The sequence below is a fragment of the Lycorma delicatula genome, chromosome 2, assembly GCF_047948215.1.
Source record: "Lycorma delicatula isolate Av1 chromosome 2, ASM4794821v1, whole genome shotgun sequence".
NCBI classification, from domain to species: Eukaryota; Metazoa; Arthropoda; class Insecta; order Hemiptera; family Fulgoridae; genus Lycorma; species Lycorma delicatula.
In genome coordinates this window covers 81,073,858-81,096,451 of record NC_134456.1, presented here as the reverse complement: position 1 = coordinate 81,096,451, position 22,594 = coordinate 81,073,858, and the positions used below count along the sequence as shown (strand labels likewise).

General features: G+C 32.4%; 1 protein-coding gene across 2 annotated transcripts in view; it reads left to right on the top strand.

Annotated features, from left to right (window-relative positions):
• Nucleotides 1-479: 479 nt before the first annotated feature.
• LOC142320205 (uncharacterized) overlaps nt 480-22,594 on the top strand; it is an 804,138-nt gene continuing 782,023 nt past the window's right edge. The window contains exon 1 of one of the 2 annotated variants that reach the window (XM_075357891.1): nt 480-584. The gene's annotated coding sequence lies outside the window, so the exon portion shown is untranslated. The remainder of the gene's footprint in view (nt 585-22,594) is intronic. The other variant, XM_075357894.1, reaches the window with a different exon arrangement.

The following is a 22,594-nucleotide window of genomic DNA, read 5'->3' as shown; positions in this document are numbered from 1 at the left end:
TCGAAGAGATTTTTTTCAGTGAGTTGAAGAAGTAAAAGACTTCTAATAATAATACCACGTTTTTCTGATTTAACTTTTCTCCTTTTTTAGCTTTATGATTTTTTATATTTCCACTTATTGCCTTATGAAAATCCTTTTTCTCTAAATGTACAATAGTACCTCTTTATAAATTACTTTTCCAATTATCTTTTTTTCTTGTACGGCTTAAAGATTTTTTTTTTAAATAATTTTTTTATGAAAAAATATTTTATATAAACATATTTAAAAAAAACTTTTTTTTTTATTAGCCAACTTTTAAAAAAATCTGTTTCGGGTAGGAAAATTGTTGAAAAAAATCGAATACTATTTCATACAGGTACTCATATTCATTTCAGTTAAATTATTTATAGAACTCAACGTTTACAGGTTAATTTAAATTAATAATAACGTAGAAATAAACATGAGCATGCACCAATTGTTAAATAAGTTTAGTCATTTGAAAGCTTTCAAAGCGTTAAGTGGTTTTAAAAAAAAAGATAACGATTTTTCTGTTATTTAAAAGGAAATATATTAATAAATTACAACAATTAGTCTAACTACTAAAGGTAATAAATAATATATGTTAATCGATATATTTTCTTCTTCTATCAGTTTGTCGTAAATTTTAATATTTTACTGTGTATTCTGATCAGAACTTAAAAAAAGATCCTGCATTTTTTCAAATCTTTTATTTGTAGAAAGTATATAGTCAATAAAAAAACTTCACTACCGTAAACGATTAATTTTGATTTTCTACGAGACAGTTCCATTGTTTTATCACGGACCTTATGTTGAAATATTTTTAAACCAAAAAAATTACATTGTTTACATAGATGATCTGAAAACCGTTTAAATATATTTTTCATCGCTATCACTTAGAGTTGGGATTGTTGTAATAAAATTATGTCTTATGCCGGTCAGATATAAATAGCATTTTTACAAGAAAATTGATTGACTTTTGCTGCCTTTTTTAATGTCTTCGATATAATAAAATGATTTCCCAGTACAATTTCTTCCAAATACAAAAAAAAAAATTAATTTTGTCCTTTCTCTTTATGGTTGTAAAAAAAATATCAGGTATACCGAAAGACTTTTGATTTTTATGTGAGATTGTAACGCATATCAGAGAATGTTAATTCTAAATGCGGTATCAAATATTTTTAGGCGCTTATTATTGTACTGTTTGATTGATTCGTGTTTTGTTTTGGAATTTTCCACGCATTCTGTTCAGTTTTGTTAATTTTAATGGCTTTATTTTTTCTACTAACGATTTTTAAATATAGTCAATAGTGAAATATTTGCTGGAAATCCCAATTATTACGATTGATTACAATGAAAACGAATAAAACGAAGTAATTACAATTTCTATTATTATTAATATATTTTTTTGTTCACTCAACACAGCAAATGAGTAAAAAGTATCATAAATTGTAACTTTTAAGGGATTACTTTTTTCCAACAGTACAAAAACAACTAACTATACCTTGTATATAAGTATATATTCATTAACAAAATAATTTAAGATTTATATAAAAAATTATTTGCATGTAAAAAATAAAATAATGTTGGGAATAGTGTTTAATAAAAAATTACAAATTTTTATAATTTTTTTTTACGTACGTGTTTATTATAGAGTGCTAGAAAAATCTGGGAACAGCTTCTAAGGGAAAATTGAGGGTGACTAGAAAACACAAACGCAAACATTTAATTACATAAATTTTCATGGGAAACAATGCAAATGTAAAAAAAAGAAGAATTTATAGAGAAATAATCTAATTCATATTTGTTAAATAGTTAATTCTATTATTTTTATTTTTTGAGCATTTTAAACCATAGAATTCATTAAGTTATTGTAGGTTTTAACTGATTTAAAAACAATTAATAAAAATGCTTTAAAATTTCATTTAGCCCGATCAATAAATCAATAAATCGTCGATTTATTGATTTACGTAATCAATAAATTTAGAATAAAGGTAAAATCAATTTTTTGTTTAAAAAAAGCATAAAAATAATGAAAATTTATATAATTTTAGCCCATAGCGAGCTGATTTCCTATATATATTTTTTATGCTGTTTTTAAACAAGAAATTGAATTTTATCATTATTATAAAAGAATCTGAAGGCTCATTGTTATTATAAGAATTTATTATAAATACGAATTTATATAGCGTAAAATTTTGTTACCTATGTTTTAATGTGAAATAAATTTACTATTAAAACCTAATTTACTTAAAAAAACAAAAAAAAAACATACATTTTAAGAAGCATTTTCGTGTTTTATATTTTGGCTAATGATAAAAAAAATAACCTGGTTTAATTTTAAAACTAAAAAGTGAATGAACTCGATAAACATTTTTAACTAATAATTACTTATTAGAGCCATTAAATTATAATAATATATCATTATAAATAAAGTACGAGTATGAAAAAATCCAATATTAAACAAGCGTTAAAGGCGTATAATTCAATTTCTTAATAATCTGTAATACGAAATTATTCTTATCTTGTATATATTTGCATATACACTATTACTCTATAATAAACTATTGTGAAGGAAAATTACATTCTACAGGTAGAATTTAATTGTATTATGAAACGATTAAGGTCAACAGTCAGTATATAATTTTTTGATAAAATAAAATTATCCAGAAATGTAAAAAAGATTAAGCTCAATTGATAGACTAATGTGAAAAATAAGTGCGTGCTTATAATTAAGGAGTTTATATTAAATATTATGTTGCATAAATCTGCTATTTAACTTTTTTTTTTGTTTAGTACAATTTTTTTAGGTAGATTTCATAAGAAAGCTATCTATTGTAATGGGTACCATGATTCGACTTCGGAAAAATTTCGCCATATCTTCGCGTTTCACATCTCCCAGACTCCAAAACCACCGTCAGTTCAAAATTTTATATGTATATATATATATATATATATATTTCACTTCCTGTGGACACGATAACTGCTGTAATTTTGCGTCAATCAATTTCAAATTGATATATAAAATATAACGACGCAAAATCTCGATCGATTTCGTTAATTTTCAAAATCGGACCATGGGAGTGGAAATTTAGGGGGGGGGGGCTTTTTCGAAAACAAAATATCGCTATAACTTTCTTATTACGTAAAATATCGAATTCGGTTAAAGTTCCTACTATTCTTTGGATAAGGGCCTAAAAGGTATCTAATTAAAGTTTTTTGATATCACCAACCATTGGCCCAGGGGGTGGAAAAAATGAAGTTTCGAGGACAAAAAATTCATACCTCCCTTAATAGGCACAAAATCGAATCGGTTTAAAGTGGTCCTTAATCCTCTAAACATTACCTAAAACTTTTCTCTGAAACAATTTTTGTTTAACCAATCCTCCGGCAAGGGATGACCAAAATATTGCTGGAATTGCAAGAAGATGGGGCTTGTCGTATGCTAAATATGTGAAAATTATTTCACATGCAACCATTGTTGTATCGAGTAAATTTAACTTTTTGCTTAACATTAAGGTGGAAATTTTTTTTTTTTGGCTAAGACGGAAACCCGCAGATCGATGGGGTAAAGAAATCAAAGGTATTGCCGGAATCGACTGGAAGCGGAGGCTTCGAAACAGAGTGACATGGAGGAGTTTGGAGGCGGACTTTGTCAGTAAGTTATTAACAGGAGTAACCGAAAGAGGCTGCATCCATTACATATTTATATGGTTGCAAAAATAATAAGAAAAAAATGTTTTTGCCGGGACAATCGACAATACAATCTAAAGGTAAATGAGTCAATTATTTTTTATTTATCATATGTCGACATACACATCATGACGAAAGTGATGAAAGATATTATAACCAAATTAACTGATATCACAACCACCAACAAAGCAGTTTCATTGTAAAAGTGTTAGTGAATCTCCTTATGACTAAAATTTAAATATTATGAAAACGAAAAAAATGGTCAATGATACAAACCCCCCAAAAAAACACACTGTGAAGGTATCCCTCAAAAAGCAATTGTTTTTCGCGAATCCGAAAAAAAATTGATCTTTTTAAAATTACAGAGGTTCACTCGCCATGGAGTTGTTTCAAAATATAATTAACAACTGGTTTAGAAAAAATACGAAAAAACAATCAAGCTACTCAATCGTTACGAGCAACATCTATTTAGGGTAAGATTATTTTAATATTTATTATTTTCTAATTGAAACAGCCTCGTGGTGAGTGAATTTTTGTAATTTTAAAAATATCAATCTTTTTCGGTTTCGGAACAAACAATTGGTTTTTAAGGGATACCTTCTTACTATAAATGGTTTTGGGGATTTTTATTTTTCACGTTGTTTTTTTTTTTTTTTTTTGATTTTATAATGGTTTTTGTGATAAGGAAATTCACTTACAGTTTTACAATTAAATCGTTTTTTTAGTGGCGGTGATTTGGATAATACTACCTGTAGTATCTATGACCTGCTATGGGGAGTACCACTTGAACTTTGCGTGCTAAAAGTACCACTTTAAACAAAGTTACTCAATAACTGTTTAAGGTAGATTTTTAACAAAATTATCAAAATAACAAAAAAGAAGTAAACATAACATTTTTAGAAGTAATTTTTAATAAAATTGAGATATAATTATCAATGAAGTTTATTGTTCAACCAGTAAAAAATGTTTATATTTGTCATAATAATCAACTTTTAAATCATATTTTGTGGTAGTTGTTTGTTAATGAATTTTTATTAATGTGATTTTATTTTTATAAAATTTTATTCTAAGAAACACAATGATCACTAGATTAGAGGATTAGATATTTATTGAAAGTTTGAATTTTTATATCCACGAAGTTTTATCTTTTAAAAACTGAATAATTCGCAAATTTAATTACACTACACTTTATTTTCAAGCAAAAACTATAAAAGTTTTAGCTTTATTATGGTAAAAAACTCTCATAAATTATCCCAAGTAAATTGCTTTACCTGAGGTATATAAATTTTACTGTTCATAAAATCTACATAATTTAACAGGACACAGTTTTTCATAACAATTCAAATAATACATAAAAACATTTTATTTCATCAGTAAAACCATTTTTAAAAATAGCTTAACTTAAACAAATCATCTATGGAAAACACATCATTGAAATTTTATTTATAAGCAATAAAGGAAACAAACTGCACACAGTTGAGCTACACGAAATACATGAAGAAAAAATCGAGGCAAAAAACAATTTTCAACATTTTATAGCAAAAGCTAACTCAAACAGTAAATTTTTTACAATTTGCACCTATTTCTTCTCATAATATTCACGTTCCAAACCCTATCCCTTCTACTCCCTCTTATAGGAAAATAACTCCCTGCTGGCCAAAGAAGAGCTGCGGCCTGGCTGCTTGCTGCGGCCAGGTATTCCAGAGCAGTCATGGAGAGGCTTTGGATGGCGGAAGAAACAAGGAAAGCAGACAGATGCCCGAGAGCTCTGGTGTGGAGGACAGGGCCGCGAGCGAGGTGTCCAGGGTGCCTCCCGACCATGTGGGGATCACCTGGATGCGGTGAACCCGCGGTCACTCCGATGCTCGGAGCAGGAAGGCAAGCTCTGGACGTTAATTAATAATAATAATAAAACAAAAACTGAAGTACTCCTGGGTACAAAGGAATGAACATTGCGGAACATCACAAAATTAAACCTTTCAGTTTATCTCTTTTTCCCCTTTGTCCCTATTTCCCTTTTTTCTTCTTCACTTTCCCCCTATTTACCGTTTTCCCTATTTCCCTTTTCTGATTTTTCTCTTTTTCCGGCATGTAAATCGGTCCAGCAGTTTTTAGTTTATAACGGACATACATACGAACATTACCTTTTATATATATAGAAGAAGGAAGTCTGTTTGTATATTTGTTTGTTTCGTAAATATTTCGACACCGGCATCACCTAGAGGTTATAGTTTTTTGCAAAAATTTGTCTTTTCACATAACTAATGTATATTCTGAATATGAACCAAATCGGACCACAAATAAAATTTTTCGAAATATCTCGACACCAGCGCCACCTAGCGGATTCAAACTAATTCAGAAACCTCGGCAGGCGTGCCCAAAACTCACCAAAGTTTCATCGCTATCGGATGAATGGTTTAGGAAGGCATAAGAGACTTACAGACAGACAAACATTCATTTTTATATATATAGATGATATTTTTTTGATTAATTTAATTAAATAATTCTAACTAAAGCGCGCGCGCATAGCGCATCTAATTTGCGTGGATGTGGCAGTATGACCGGCGTTGGTCGGCACCAACTAAATTAATGTAATTTCACAACTTACATAAAACTAATTTTGCTTGTACAGTCGGTATCTGGTGTAGCCGTGAGTCTTAACGCACCAGGTACCGACTCAACAAGGCGATCTGGTTCGAGACCCAGCCAAAGTGAGTTACTTTAACAAACATTATATATATTCATTTATTTAATTCTACCGCTCACATGTGACGTCACAACATAGCAGTCGACTACAACAGCTTATTTTGGGGTGGAAGGGCGATTTTGTAAAAACGTTTTTTGCAAATATTGTTATTTTTTAATTTTTAATAAATGTGCCAAAGAATAATATGACCATAATTAGGCAAAATTTCGAATACTAAGGGTGAACTTGCCCTGCAGCCTCACCCCTTTGACCTTTTAAGTTGAAAATTTAATGACATCAATGTCCATTGTATAAAAATAATCTGATCAAATTTGGTGATAATCGGTCTAGTAGTTTTGGAGATATAAGGTGATTTAGAGGCAAGCACTGAACACGCGCGCATATGAACATTAACATCCGGAGAGTTTCCATACGGTTTTTTGGGTTCCTTAGGTATGAAAAAGTCATGATCCGGTGAAAACCGCGTATGTCCGAATTGGAACGAATACAATACTTTCCCTTCTACAGCTATAGCGCTATCTAGACGGGAAAGTAAAGTATAATGACCCTAATATTATTTTTGTAAATAACTAATAGTTATTTATTAATTCTGATATATTTAGATTTAATTACTTTAATTTGTTATACTGATTACATTCCATTTTATTTTATATTTAACCAATAAATGTTTAATTTTATTTGTAATAATTAACTTATTACTTTTTAAATAATTTTTAATTCATATTCTATTAAATTTGTATGTATAATTTATTAATCAGTTTTTTTTCATAATAACGTTTTCATACGTATCCTAGTATTTTCTGAACCCTGATAGATTGCGCCGTATAATGGAATATACATCGAAAAATGGTAGTTTCAATTTTTCTTGATGAGAAAAGATTAAATAAAACGTGTGATTGTAGCCTGCGTCATCTGAACAGTCACAGACGAAATAATTTAATTAAATAATTATTTATTTTTTAAACAGCCAACCATACAGTTGGCTTGCTGTCGGAGAAGATAAAAAATGGTGAATTCACTTTGCGTGATGAAAAATATTAAAAACCTGTAAAATGTGTCAATTAAAAAATATTTAGTAACGAAAAATGTTTAATAACGTTTTATATAAAGAAAAATGCAAAACAAAGTGGTATTACCGGTTATCATGTTTATGCATATTTTTTTACTGAACAAAAAGTCGCGTCCTTTCATAAGAAGTTGTACCGTCACAGTGAATTAAACCAGTTGTTTTCTTTCACTGTTGCTTTTTTGGCGGTGATTAACTCGAATCTCAGTCTTAATAACATGACAGTATCCTTCCTTTTTTACTGAATACACAGAAGACCAGTAGAGATAGGAAACTACTCTATTTCTACTGATAGAAATAGTTATTTTTGACCGCAGTTTGTCATAACTTCTTCTTTGGAAATTTTGGCACAATTACAGAAAAGAATAATATGTTAAGGTTCTACTCGTATAATATAAGTAACTGAGCCGAGAAAAATTGTCAAAAAAAGTAAAATTCATTATAAATCACAACAGCATTCGAAAAGTCAGTGCCTTCACCAAACACATTAAGTAAACATCCATTCTTAAAAAGCTTTTATAAAATATGTAGTTACGAATATTTGATGAATAACTGTATATTACAGTAATGTGTGCGTATATTTAGACCTAAGAGAAAAGTAATAAGTGTTTCAGTAATATCTTTTAAAGTGCATATTATAAATAAGGTATAAATAAATTAATAAAAAAATTCAACTATTTAGACAAAATTACAGATAACAGATTAAAAGAAAATTCAACCTGGAACAAAAGAGCGACAGAAATTAGAAATGCTCAAATGTTAACAAAATCAACATGCAATAAAAAATGTTTGTAAATAAACGTAAAAATTAAACAACAGAACGGTAATTTTACCAAAAGCACTTTACGGTTGCGAAACATCCAAATTACAAACGAAATTAAATATGATCAAAGGATCAAAACAAACGAAGAATAAAAAAAAAATATTTAGCCATTGTCGTGTCCGACCCTTGGAATTTTCCAGGCAGGTTTTACGGGTGATTTGCCATTGCCTTCCCAATGTAGTTAATTGAAACCCAACCACCAAAAAACACCGGTATTCGAATCCATATAAAAGCAACTGCCTTTACTCGAACCTTAGAATTCTCAGCTTCAAAAATCAGCTGATTTGCGATGGCGAGTTTATTGACATTAATAAAAATTATGAAAAGATTGAGTGTGGAGTATTGCAATCGATGAAACCGTTCACAAAAATATTACAAACCTATTCCTGGTTTAATGAAAAAACGAAGGTCATCCCACTGTTTCGATATCATAAGAACATCAGAAAATAGATTACTAAAACCTAATCAAACAGGTATTCAGAAAACTGAGCTTGAAAAACGGTGAGAAATACATAACAGAAATAATAAAAGACCTAGAAGAGACAAATTGATGAAACAAATGATTAAAAAAAAATCAACGAAATTCTAAAAACAAGATAATTTTATACAGATAAAACAACCCAAAATATAAGTGTTTCGGACGAACTAAGAAACATCAACTTAATAACTAAACAAATTTTGGCAAATACCTAAACAAGCCAACGAAGAAAGCTGATGTAAATTGATTTAAGTGATTCAACTGGTAATAAAATCCCAAAAAAATAAAAATAAAAAAGATATAAAAGTAAATCCCATCAAGTAACAAAAAAGTAAACGTGTAATCGTAAAAAATGTAACATCACTTAAGCCATATTAATTGGATTCTGAAATAGGTTCAACGTCCGGATATTAATCATCAGAGTAACTTATTACTTCCTCTAAACCATATCAAATCAGAATATGACAGTTAGAATGAGGATTCCTTATTTGAGGAATAATGAACAAATCACGTTTTTAATAAGTTGTTTTTGGTTGTTCTTGATCTCCCAAATTGTATATTAATTGAAAAAAAAATTATTCTTTTTTCATTTGAATTTTCTTCTTTAAACCTATAATTAAAAATCAAATGTGGATACCACATGACATTCTTGTACATCAAATTACATGACATTTTTTTAAATGAAAAGTACATAAAATTTTGTTCCATTAATAACTTTTGATAATTTTTCATATTTTCTTTTTTATTATTATTATTATTGAATTATTATTTATTGTAAAAAATTTTTTACAACCAGAGGTTAATAATTATTAATAATTCATTATATTTCAATTAAAAAAAAGTTAAGAAAAAGAGTAGATGAAGTCGGATTCTAACATGTGCCTTGCCGTTGTAAGAGCCAAATATTTCATTAATTACAATTTTATTTGGCTATAATTCTGGAACCAATGAAAATAAATACTATTTCTGATATATCGTTGAAAATATCTCAAAGAATGCTTATAACTGCAATTAAGAAAACACTTTTGGAGATTTTTGGACTTTTTTTTTAAATTTTTGGTTCAGTCGATTGCAATCAAAAGGGGAGGTGCATAGCTAGATGTTAGAAGAGTTCTAAATCCAAAATTTCGACGTTCTACTTTCTTGAGTTATATGAGATATATAAGCATGTATGTACAGACGTCACGCCGAAACTAGTCAAAATGGATTAAAGGATGGTCAAAATAGATATTTCCGTTGAAATCTGAAAACCGAATTATTTCGCGATCACAATACTTCCTTTACTTCGTACAAGGAAATAAAATTCACATTTTTAATTTACCTTTTTCTACATTCTTAAGATAATAGAACGCTATATTAAGGTAATAATAGATTATATTTAAGCTACACAAAATAATTCCGTTATGTAAAAAAATATTTTAATTATCTCTTAAGTAAAATTAATTAATAATTTAAAGATGTTTCACAATTATGAAATTTTTCTTCCAGAAGGTCTCTCGAATCATTAAAAGATTATTTTCCCGGCGGCTTCATGAATGGTTCTTTTAGGAATTCCCTTTCATGTGATTTAAAACACGTTAATACGTGATTGAATAATATACTGGAGCTATGTGAAATTTATTGATTTAATTGTTGATTAAGTCATTACTTGTACGTATGTAAATTTTATATCGCTAACCTCAGTTCGAGGTTTTACTGGGCTATAATTAAAATTAAAATTTCCTGTTAATACAATGTACTTGCATTTCCTATTTACATACCGCGATTTTCAAAGTTATTTTTTCTGTTTCTAATGGCTGTATTCTTCTTATTGGCCACAGTCTAGTATATATATATATATATATATATATATATATATATATATATGATAGATTATTTCTCCACAGAAACGGGATATAGATTTCTTCTATTAGTTCTATTCTTTATTCTATTAATATTCTATTAGTACTGAACTTTCTTATGGCTGCAATGCACGTAAAGCAACAGCTACAAGTCACAGTTCCTTTTTCTAACTTATTGATTTTCGCTATAAAGCCCGTAGTTCTTGAAGAGAATTTTTTCGCTTTCAGGGCGAATATCCGCTACATTTCTATGGGATTTTTTACAGATATGAATATAAATTCGTCTTTATAAAAAAAAGAATTGTAAAACCTTTTCTTCTCGGTTTATTACTAAGCCAAAAATCTTATTTTTGAAAACAATTATGATATTTTTGAGACTTACGTCAACAATATAGTAAAACTAACTAGTGTTTAACGTTCTCTACTGGGTGTGTTCTATTCGAAGTCCTAAATTTGAAGAGTATGTAACTGGTTGTAGAGTTGTGAGTGAAATTTAATTAGAGGTTCTGGTTCCACGGACGACTGTTAGCCCTGAGTAAAATGTCCAAAGATTACTGTATCAGCCGATTGAGTTTGGACCCATGGGAATAACAAGAGAAAAGGTAGACTTTCAAACACGAGAAGGGTTTCGTCATTCGGTTCATTTTGTGTTTGTTTATATTTGCCTTGTGCTGCGCCTCTAAAATACCACGAAGGTAAAATACCTTCGAAGTAAGTCTGGGCTTGGTCCACGTTCCGCGGATAATTGCTCGTCTGTGAAGTACTTTAACTTGTACGGTTATAAGGCTGGAACTGAGTACTATAATGAGGTGGAATTTGGCCGCTTCATAGTCAATTAGGTCCGCCACCGATAAAAATCAGGTTCTTCAGGTTTCTAGTCCTACCTAAAGCGGGAAGGGTTGGTTCAGCTTTCCTACGGTAGACATGCTGAGAGCTTTATAAACTTAATTTGGAAACTGGAAATTCTTGTGGGTGAAGATGACTAAATATTGTACCACAAATGATGGGCAGCAAGTGTAAATAGCTTTCTTTTTTTTCCTATTTAGCCTCCGGGAATTATCGTTCAGGTATTACTTCAGAGGATGAATGAGGATGATATGTATGAGTGTAAATGAAGTATATTCTTGTACAGTCTCAGTTCGACCCTTCCTGAGGTGTGTGGTTAATTGAAATCCAACAACCAAAGAACACCGATATCCACGATCTAGTATTCAAATCCGTATAAAAGTAACCGCCTTTACTAGGACTTGAACTTTAGAATTCTCGACTTCCAAATCAGCTGATTTGGGAAGACGCGTTCACCACTAGACCAACCCGATGGGTCAAAGTGTAAATACCTTGTATTTTACCAACATAATACTAACACTTCGTTACACATGATAGAACCCATAGGGCTAGAGTTAATTTCGTTAATTCTATCCTTTGTGTGCCACAATATTTTCAGTTACTTCAGAGAAACAAGCCAGGTATTAACTCTCTTCTTATTATTTGTGCACTGGATGTTCAGTCTTCCAAATATAATATTTAACTGCAGTCAGAGGTCATGCATGATATGTTGCTTTCGTGGTACGTAGTGTGATGTGTATTTCATTTATAGTCTTGAAAGGATCATCTCAAAATAGTTTTCTGAAAATTTGGTAATTTTCTATAAAAGTTGATCAACACATAGAATTATAAATATTTTATTATAGTGCGTATATTTTTATCCGTATTACTTTCCCGTCTATATAGCACTATAACAGAGTTATAGCTCTAAAAGGGAAAGTATTGTAATAGGTCCATATGCGATTTTCACCGGATCTTAACAGTTTGACACCTAAGGAACGCGAAAAACAAAAAAACCGAATGGAAATTTTCGAGATGTTAATGTTTATATGTACGTGTGTGTGTTCAGTGTTGGCCTGTAAATCACCTTACATCTCCAGAACTACTAGACCGATTTTGACCAAACTTGGTCAGATTACTTCTATATATGAGGCATTGAAGCCATTAAATTTTCAACTTAAAAGGTCAACGGGGTGAGGGTGTAGAGCAAGGTCACCCTTAGCATCTCGAAATTTTGCCTAATTAAGGTCATATTTTTCATAGACACATTTGTTAACAATTAAAAAATAACAATTTTTGCAAAAAAAGGTTTTAGAAAAATCTCATTCCCACCTCAAAAAATGCTGTAAACTTTTAAGCTTTTTAATGATGATTGTTTTCATTGTGGTTTCTTCTACTGTTGTCTAATTATCCATATAAATTAATCTTTAATAAATTGGGAGCCCTAAACTCCATCAAGCGGCCGGACCTTACCAAACGTCATGCATTTTTTTAAACATTTTCTATTGTAATCAAGAATTCTTTAAATAAAGATTTTTCTACAATTTAACTTTGACTTCCACTCTGGGGTTCGCGCAAAAAGTAACAAACAAGGTCGTTGAAGTATAAATTTATACATTTTTAAGGGGGCTGAAAACAATATTAATATTTAAAGTTATTGAAATAGAAGCTTTTTAAGTTTTTTTTTCTCTGTTACAAGTTATGAACAAGTTATAATCATAAATATGTAGGAATTATTACGTAAAAGATATTTAATTGCGTTAGCTAAACACTGTATAATCAACTGTAATCCATGTACAATAGATGGCGCAACATGTGTAAGAATGATGGCGTGTTTGTGCTGGATGGGATGATAAGATACCGGTGTTCTTTGGTGGTTGGGTTTCAATTAACCACATATCTCAGGTATGGTCGAACTGAGAATGTACAAGACTACACTTCATTCACACTCATACATATCATCCTCATTCATCCTCTGAAGTATTATCTAAACGGTAGTTACCGGAGGCTAAACAGGAAAAAGAAAGGATGATAAGATGCGTAGTGTATAAATGGGTTAATCATGGTGGGTTTTCCATTTAATTTGGATGTGGTGAGGTCAATGAAACTCACTGATTAGTTGGGTTATTTTCTTCACTAAGTCCATTTAATAGATTGAAATGGACTGATGAATTATTGATTTTTTGTTTTTTATTTAGTTATTCTAGGATCAGATTAAATTACGTTTACGACGTGAATTTTAAACATTTATTTACTTATTTAAACTGGTACTAAATCGATTATAATTACTAAGAACTCAACAAAGAGCGAGGTTAAAAAATAATTATTTTTTCATAGTAATCGATTAAATTAATCGAAATTAAAATTACAATTGGTAAACGGCCTTGTAGTAGTTTATTAGATACAAAAAAAAATCAGGTAGATATACAGTAGAAAATAGAAATTATTAACTAACATTTATTAGTTTTCTTCTATTCGTAGAGCGGTTATCATGCTATCGCGTTTAGACAATTTCTTTGAATACCCAACTAGACTCGTTAAGACGAAACATAAAGTTTATTTTGGTTATTTTTAACTCTTCGTTGGCGAGATAGAAAATCATAATAAATAAAACAAATTTAGCATACATTTACAATTACTATGCAAATATTTAAAATGGATAGATATGCAAATAGATAAAGGAAATTCAAAATAAATCTAAATATAATTATTTTTGTTCAAATAATATCAATACATTAATTTTAAAAGAAAGTGTGATTTATTATTAACAATTTTTTCCCGTAAACGAATCTTGAACTTTTTTTTAACTGGTAAACAATTCTTGCATGATTTCATATTACAACTATACGTGTCTAGAAAAAAATTGACGTGAATAATAGACATAAAAAATATTTATTACTCTTGTTATTTTTAAAATAATTTTACACTGTAAACTGTGTATGCACCGGTTTTTTCTAGCTACTCTTTTGTCACGCATGAGGTTGGTCATGTCTGGACATGCGTATTACAAAAAGAGGGGTGTGACTGAATATTTATAGATGTATGTATAAGCGGTGTCCTTGTATTACGAACCTCTCACACTTTATATTAATATTAAAATAACTGAGAAGCACTAGTGTTGGCTATAATTTTGATTTCTGTAGTCATGTACTTGTTGATTAATTTAAAGTTAATAAATCGCTTCGCCTCCTCTATGAATCATGAGACCTTGCCGTTGGTGAGGGGGCTTGAGTGCTCAGGGATACAGAGTAGCTGGACCGAAGGTGCAACCATATCGGAGAGGTATCTGTTGAGAGCCAGACTAAGGAATGATTCCTGAAAGAGGGCAGCAGCTCTTTCAGTAGTTGTTAGGGGCGTAAATCACAATGACTTAAACGGCCATATCAACATCACTCAGTCCTCTGAGTACTGCGCAGCTGAAAGCAATGGAAAACTACAGCTGTTTTTTTTTTCAAGAAAATGTGGCTCTGCATTTTCAAAAGCAATAATGGAGGCGCCTTCCTTGGTAAAATATTCCGGAGGTAAAATAGTCCCCCGTTCGGATCTCCGGGTGGGGACTACTAAGGAAGGGGTCACCAGAAAAGTAAAAAATAACATTCTACGAGTCGGAGCGTGGAATGTTAGAAGCTTAAAAAAGGTTGGTAGGCTAGAGAATTTAAAAAGGGAAATGGATAGGGTAAACGTGGATATAGTAGGAATTAGTGAGGTTCGGTGGGAAGAGGAAGGCGACTTTTGGTCGGGTAACTTTAGAGTAATTAACTCAGCGTCAAATAACGGGCAGGCAGGAGTAGGTTTCGTGATCAACAAGAAAATAGGGAGGAGAGTGGAGTATTTCAAGACGCATAGCGATAGAGTCATTGTAATAAGGATAAATTCAAAACCTAAACCGACAACGATTGTTAACGTCTATATGCCTACAAGCGCCCATGATGATGATGAGGTAGAATGTGTATACGAAGAGATTGATGAAGCAATTAAACACGTAAAAGGAGATGAAAATTTAATAATAGTTGGAGATTGGAATGCAAGCATTGGAAAAGGAAAGGAAGGAAATATAGTGGGTGAATACGGGCTGGGCAAAAGGAATGAAAGAGGGGACCGACTTATAGAGTTTTGCACGAAGTATAATTTAGTAATTGCCAACACCCAATTTAAAAATCATAATAGAAGAATATACACTTGGAAAAAGCCAGGCGATACTGCAAGGTATCAGATAGATTATATCATGGTTAAGCAAAGATTTAGAAATCAACTCGTGGACTGCAAAACTTACCCTGGAGCAGACATTGATAGCGACCATAATTTGGTGATAATGAAATGTAGATTGGGGTTTAAAAACCTGAAGAAAAGGTGTCAGATGAATCGGTGGAATTTAGAGAAGCTTGAGGAAGAGGAGGTAAAGAAGATTTTTGAGGAGGACATCGCAAGAGGTCTGAGTAAAAAAGATAAGATAGAAAATGTAGAAGAAGAATGGGAGAATGTTAAAAAGGAAATTCTTAAATCAGCAGAAGCAAACTTAGGCGGAATAAAGAGAACTGGTAGAAAACCTTGGGTTTCAGACGATATATTGCAGCTGATGGATGAACGTAGAAAATATAAGAATGCTAGTGATGAAGAAAGTAAAAGGAACTATCGGCAATTAAGAAATGCTATAAACAGGAAGTGCAAACTGGCGAAAGAAGAGTGGATTAAAGAAAAGTGTTCAGAAGTGGAAAGAGAAATGAACATTGGTAAAATAGACGGAGCATACAGGAAAGTTAAGGAAAATTTTGGGGTACATAAATTAAAATGTAATAATGTGTTAAACAAAGATGGTACACCTATATATAATACGAAAGGTAAAGTCGATAGATGGGTGGAATATATTGAAGAGTTATACGGAGGAAATGAATTAGAAAATGGTTTTATAGAGGAAGAAGAGGAAGTTGAGGAGGATGAAATGGGAGAAACAATACTGAGATCTGAATTTAAGAGAGCATTAAAAGATTTAAATGGCAGAAAGGCTCCTGGAATAGACGGAATACCTGTAGAATTACTGCGCAGTGCAGGGGAGGAGGCGATTGATAGATTATACAAACTGGTGTGTAATATTTATGAAAAAGGGGAATTTCCATCAGACTTCAAAAAAAGTGTTATAGTAATGATACCAAAGAAAGCAGGGGCAGATAAATGTGAAGAATACAGAACAATTAGTTTAACTAGTCATGCATCAAAAATCTTAACTAGAATTCTATACAGAAGAATTGAGAGGAGAGTGGAGGAAGTGTTAGGAGAAGACCAATTTGGTTTCAGGAAAAGTATAGGGACAAGGGAAGCAATTTTAGGCCTCAGATTAATAGTAGAAGGAAGATTAAAGAAAAACAAACCAACATACTTGGCGTTTATAGACCTAGAAAAGGCATTCGATAACGTAGACTGGAATAAAATGTTCAGCATTTTAAAAAAATTAGGGTTCAAATACAGAGATAGAAGAACAATTGCTAACATGTACAGGAACCAAACAGCAACAGTAGCAATTGAAGAACATAAGAAAGAAGCCATAATAAGAAAGGGAGTCCGACAAGGATGTTCTCTATCTCCGTTACTTTTTAATCTTTACATGGAACTAGCAGTTAATGATGTTAAAGAACAATTTAGATTCGGAGTAACAGTACAAGGTGAAAAGATAAAGATGCTACGATTTGCTGATGATATAGTAATTCTAGCCGAGAATAAAAAGGATTTAGAAGAAACAATGAACGGCATAGATGAAGTCCTACGCAAAAACTATCGCATGAAAATAAACAAGAACAAAACAAAAGTAATGAAATGTAGTAGAAATAACAAAGATGGACCACTGAATGTGAAAATAGGAGGAGAAAAGATTATGGAGGTAGAAGAATTTTGTTATTTGGGAAGTAGAATTACTAAAGATGGGCGAAGCAGGAGCGATATAAAATGCCGAATAGCACAAGCTAAACGAGCCTTCAGTAAGAAATATAAGTTGTTTACATCAAAAATTAATTTAAATGTCAGGAAAAGATTTTTGAAAGTGTATGTTTGGAGTGTCGCTTTATATGGAAGTGAAACTTGGACAATCGGAGTATCTGAGAAGAAAAGGTTAGAAGCTTTTGAAATGTGGTGCTATAGGAGAATGTTAAAAATCAGATGGGTGGATAAACTGACAAATGAGGAGGTATTGCGGCAAATAGATGAAGAAAGAAGCATTTGGAAAAATATAGTTAAAAGAAGAGACAGACTTATAGGCCACATACTAAGGCATCCTGGAATAGTCGCTTTAATTTTGGAAGGACAGGTAGAAGGGAAAAATTGTGTAGGCAGGCCACTTTTGGAGTATGTAAAACAAATTGTTAGGGATGTAGGGTGTATAGGGTATACTGAAATGAAACGACTAGCACTAGATAGGGAATCTTGGAGAGCTGCATCAAACCAGTCAAATGACTGAAGACAAATCGCTTCGTTGTTGTGGGAAAATGTTGAGGATGATTTTATGTTGCTTCCAAATCACTTTTAGCAATCTAAGCAATTCCATTCCATAATTTATGTAGGTCTTAAAAAACTGAAAGGAACTGAGTATTTTCTTTATAAAGCTAGATAAAGTGTGCATCAATAAACCATAAACAATTGAGGACCACAAAGAAGAAATTCAATAAACATTGCCGACATTTCTTAGCAATTATGTCAATATGTTTTCGAAAATTTTTTATTTAAAAAAAAAAGTTTTTTATGTTTTGGAAGGGAAAAATTCAATTTATTTATAAAGAAAATTTTCAATTTTTCACAAATTATTAGCCTAACATGAATTTATGGACCTGTGAAAGACTATAAAATATTTTTTAAATATTCTACTTACCATCAAATAACTTATTTTCTTATTATACTCGCTAAATTTGAGTGTTTTGTAATTACAATATTTCTCCTTGTCGACAATTTCTCAATTAATAGCTTTTATTACTTGAAATAGCTATTTCAGTTAAGAAAGGATATTTTTTACTTTCTTGTACGAAGTAAAGGAAGTATTGTGATCGTGAGAAATTTCGGTTTTCAGATTTTAACGGAAATATCCATTTTGACCATCCGTGAATCCATTTTTACTAGTTTCTGTACGTACGTATGTATCTCGCGTAACTCAAAAACGATTAGTCGTAGGATGTTGAAATTTTGAATTTAGTACTGTTGTAACATATAGTTGTGCACCTTTCTTTTTGATTGCAATAGACTAAACCAAAAGTCTCCAAAAAAGCCCAAAATCCCCAAAAAATTGGATTTTGGACTTTTTCTTAACTTCAGTAATAAGCCTTCATTGAAATTTTTTCAACTATATATCATAAGTGGTACTTATTTTCACTGGTTCCACAGTTATATCCTAACGAAATTTTAATTATAGAAGGGGAAGGCAACAACGGTTATAAACAGACTTCATATCCTTTTTTTTAACTTTATCTCTTTTAATTTAAATATACTGATTTATTAATAATTATTAACATCTGATTTTTTTAAAAAAAATTGAGATAAATAATAATTCAATAATAACAATAAAAAAATATCAGAAATTATTAATGAAATAAAATTTTATGTAGTTTGCATTTAAAAAAAATGTGTATATGTACTTTAATACGCGTACAAGGAAGTCATGTGATGCCCACATCAGAGTTTTTAAATTAGCAAAATGATACGTCCGTTTTGATAAAGTTAAAATGAAGAAAAATATTAACCATTATCATGATGATGAGAAAGTGATATTAAAAATTAAAACATAGAAAGAAAGGTTTAAATATTTTAAACTTTAAATTAATAGACAAAAATATAATGAAAAAAATTACCAAACAGAAAATGTAGCTCTTAAATAAAAGGTGTATCAAACAGAGCTGACATTTTATTTTTCTTAATAAAACAATTTTTATTTGATAATTGATAATATTTTTGATTTATTAGAAAATAGTTGACACGGAAGGTATATGTGAGATACAAAAAATCTGAAAAATGAGCGCTCCGGCCTTGGCTGCAAATTTTTACTCCTTAGAAATAGTTTCCAAAATATGTTGACAAAATTGCTGGGAAATATCGGCAATGTTGTGTCGAATTTCTTCTTTGGGTCCTCAATTGTTAGTGGTTTATCAATGTACACTTTATCTTTAACGTAATTCCAAAGAAAAAGGTCCAACGGTGTGAAGTCAGATGATCTTGCCAATCAATTCAACTGTATAATTGTGGTCTTGGACATTTCACATCATTAAATTTTTCCTGCAATAACTACATGGTTTCACTGACAGTGGGACAATTTGAAACCACATGTTTTCCACATCCATATTATTAATTTTAGGCCATAAAAAGTTTGAAATAATATCACAATATCAAAGTCCATTGATCGTAACGGTATCTCCGCTTCCATTTTCGAAGAAGTAAGACTCAATCAAACCCCCAGCCCAAAATTCGTACAAATCGTGATCCGTCGAGGATGCATAGAAAGTTCTTCAATCTCTTTTGGATTTTTGATCCCCAAATTTTGTTTATTTGTTTATTGATATATTTCAATAAACAAAATAAACATTTTGTTTATTGATACAGCCGGTAAGAAGAAAATGTGCCTCATCTTTAAAAATGATTTTTTTTCTTCAAAAATTCGGTATCAACTCCTTTTTTTTTCTTACTATTTCTACGCGTTTTTCAAATCTGTAATTTTTAACCTCCATGTTTACTCATAACAGTATTAAAAATCTGTACTCTGGTTTAACCGGAAAAAAATGGCGGCAAATTAAAATTATCAGTTATTCTTGGACACTTTTTAAATTCGTATTTAATAATGTAATCCAATAACAATAATTATTCTAACTAATGATATAATTATACAAGTACTTACATAGGGTCCACGGAGAACTACAATTATAAGCAAGATTAGTATTATAAATATCTGCCTTGAGGTAGATAATCCCCACGTCCGGAACACAACATTTACGTTCACGTCCAGGGCGGCAACAGCAGTACTCACGTACATTACATATAGCTGGCTAACGGGGTTCCGAGTATTGTTTCTCGGATATACTTTTCTCGCCGATTTTCATCTGCAGGCCGAATTAGAGGACTGGATTTCGCGGCCACCTGCAGATACGAAATTTTCACTGATTATGGAAATGGATTGATACTGCCTTTAGAGCTGGCGATGTGGCGGCCACGATCGAAGTTATTTGCAGGTGTAAAGGAGACCTTTCGTTGTCCACATGCCCCCCGCGATGGCAAGCATGTAGTTAAGGTGCCCATGTTGTTCGGGGCATGGGAGCCCTGAAAGCCTCGGTGTGTAAGGGCCTGGAGTCAGTGCAGAGACTGCGCATCCGCTCTCTGCCAGGACATATGCCGGTTCCACCGGAGTACCGGAACGGACCTCCAGGGTTGGTAGCCCTGGAGTGGGGGTGTACCCCGGGGGCTAGCCTTACTACAGCAGGGATTAATCGTTCATGCAAACTGAACAACCAAACGTGGCAGTGGGTTCACGCAAACACCCTCGTCTAGAACCAGCGCAGAATCGCTCGCGAAGAGCGCAGAATCTCGTAAAATTGAAGTTGAGGCTAGGAAAAGCTTGCAAAAAGATTTCTTCAAAAGCAACGTTCCAAAGCCAAAATACTTAGTTATTACAAAAGAAGACGGTAATTTCTCGAAGGTGAGTCCATTCCTCATTGCTCGAGAAATAACAAAATGTGCTGGAGGCCCTGTTAAGGAAATTAGGAAAACTTTCACGGGACTTCATGTAGAGACTGTAAATGATATACAGTCTCAGAAGATCCTAGGTCTTAAAAAAATTGGAGAACTAGCTGTACGTGTTGATCCCCACGGCACGCTCAACACCTCAAGGGGTGTTGTGGTCTGTCGGGATCTTCTTAACTGTACGGAGCAGGAAATTGTAGAAGAATTAGCGCCGCAGGGAGTATTAGAATGTCGGAGGTTGAACATAAGAAGGAATGGCGAAGTCCTACCTTCAGCATCCCATGTTCTTACATTTAACCGGCCTACTTTGCCGGAGAAGATAAGAGCGGGCATACATCGGTTGGATGTGCGGGCATTTGTCCCGCAACCAATGCGATGCTTTAAATGCCAACGCTTTGGACACACCGCTGTTAGATGTGAGAGGCCGCAAATATGCGTGTGCGGTGATGAAGTACATAAAGGAGAGCCGTGTAAGGAGCCTCCTACCTGTATAAACTGCAGAGGACAGCATTCATGTAGATCTAGGAACTGTCCTGTATACAAAGACGAAGTGGCTGTGCAGCAAGTAAAAACCCTGCAAAAGGTCAGCTACTTTGAAGCTAAGAAGATCGTAAACGCCCGCAGACGTAGAGCAACAACAACCTATGCTCAGGCTGCGGCTGCTGTTCCTGCTCCAGTTGCTGTTGATGAGAGTGCAATCATCAACAAACTCGCACCTATCTTGGCTGGCTTAATTGAGAGGATAATTGAAAATTAAATGAAGCCTCTCAGCACTAAAGAACCTGTTAAGCCAAGAATAATTGTACAGCCTCCTGAAGACATATCTCCAAAACAGAAAGTCGCTCCAATACAGAAGAAAACGGACACTAAACCTGAAATCCAAGTCCGTCTTAGTGAGATTTTAGTTGATGAGAAGAAAGTGACAGCTACAGAGTCTGTTATGGAGGCTCCCAAGCCTCCTGTAACTGAATTGGCCTCTAAGCCTCAGAGGCCACAAAATATTTCACAGGGGGGACGAGTGTCCCCCCTTCCACAGGCGGTGACCGGTGCGATCCCCGTGTCTGGGGTCGGCCAAGTTGCCGCCCTACAATCGGCGCCTGTAACCGGTGCCGATCCATGCCCGTTGTTGTCAGCAGCTTCGGTGGTCTCCGATTCGGAGACCGGAAGGGCGATGACCTTCTCCGCGATCACGATGCTGTTCGTAAAATGGAGAAGAAAAGAAAAAAAGGACGCCGGAAGGGAAAACCTAGGCTATAATATAATTTAAAATCAGCGAGTCGATAGTACAATGGAACATCAATGGATGTTTTTCAAACATCCATGAGCTCCAACGCTTGGTAGATGATGTAGACCCGATTTGTATATGTCTGCAAGAAACGCATTTCCGCCGAAATGAAAATTTTAAATTAAGAGGATTCAATATATTCCGGCGAGATCAACCGCCAAAGGTAAGAGTTAGAGGTGG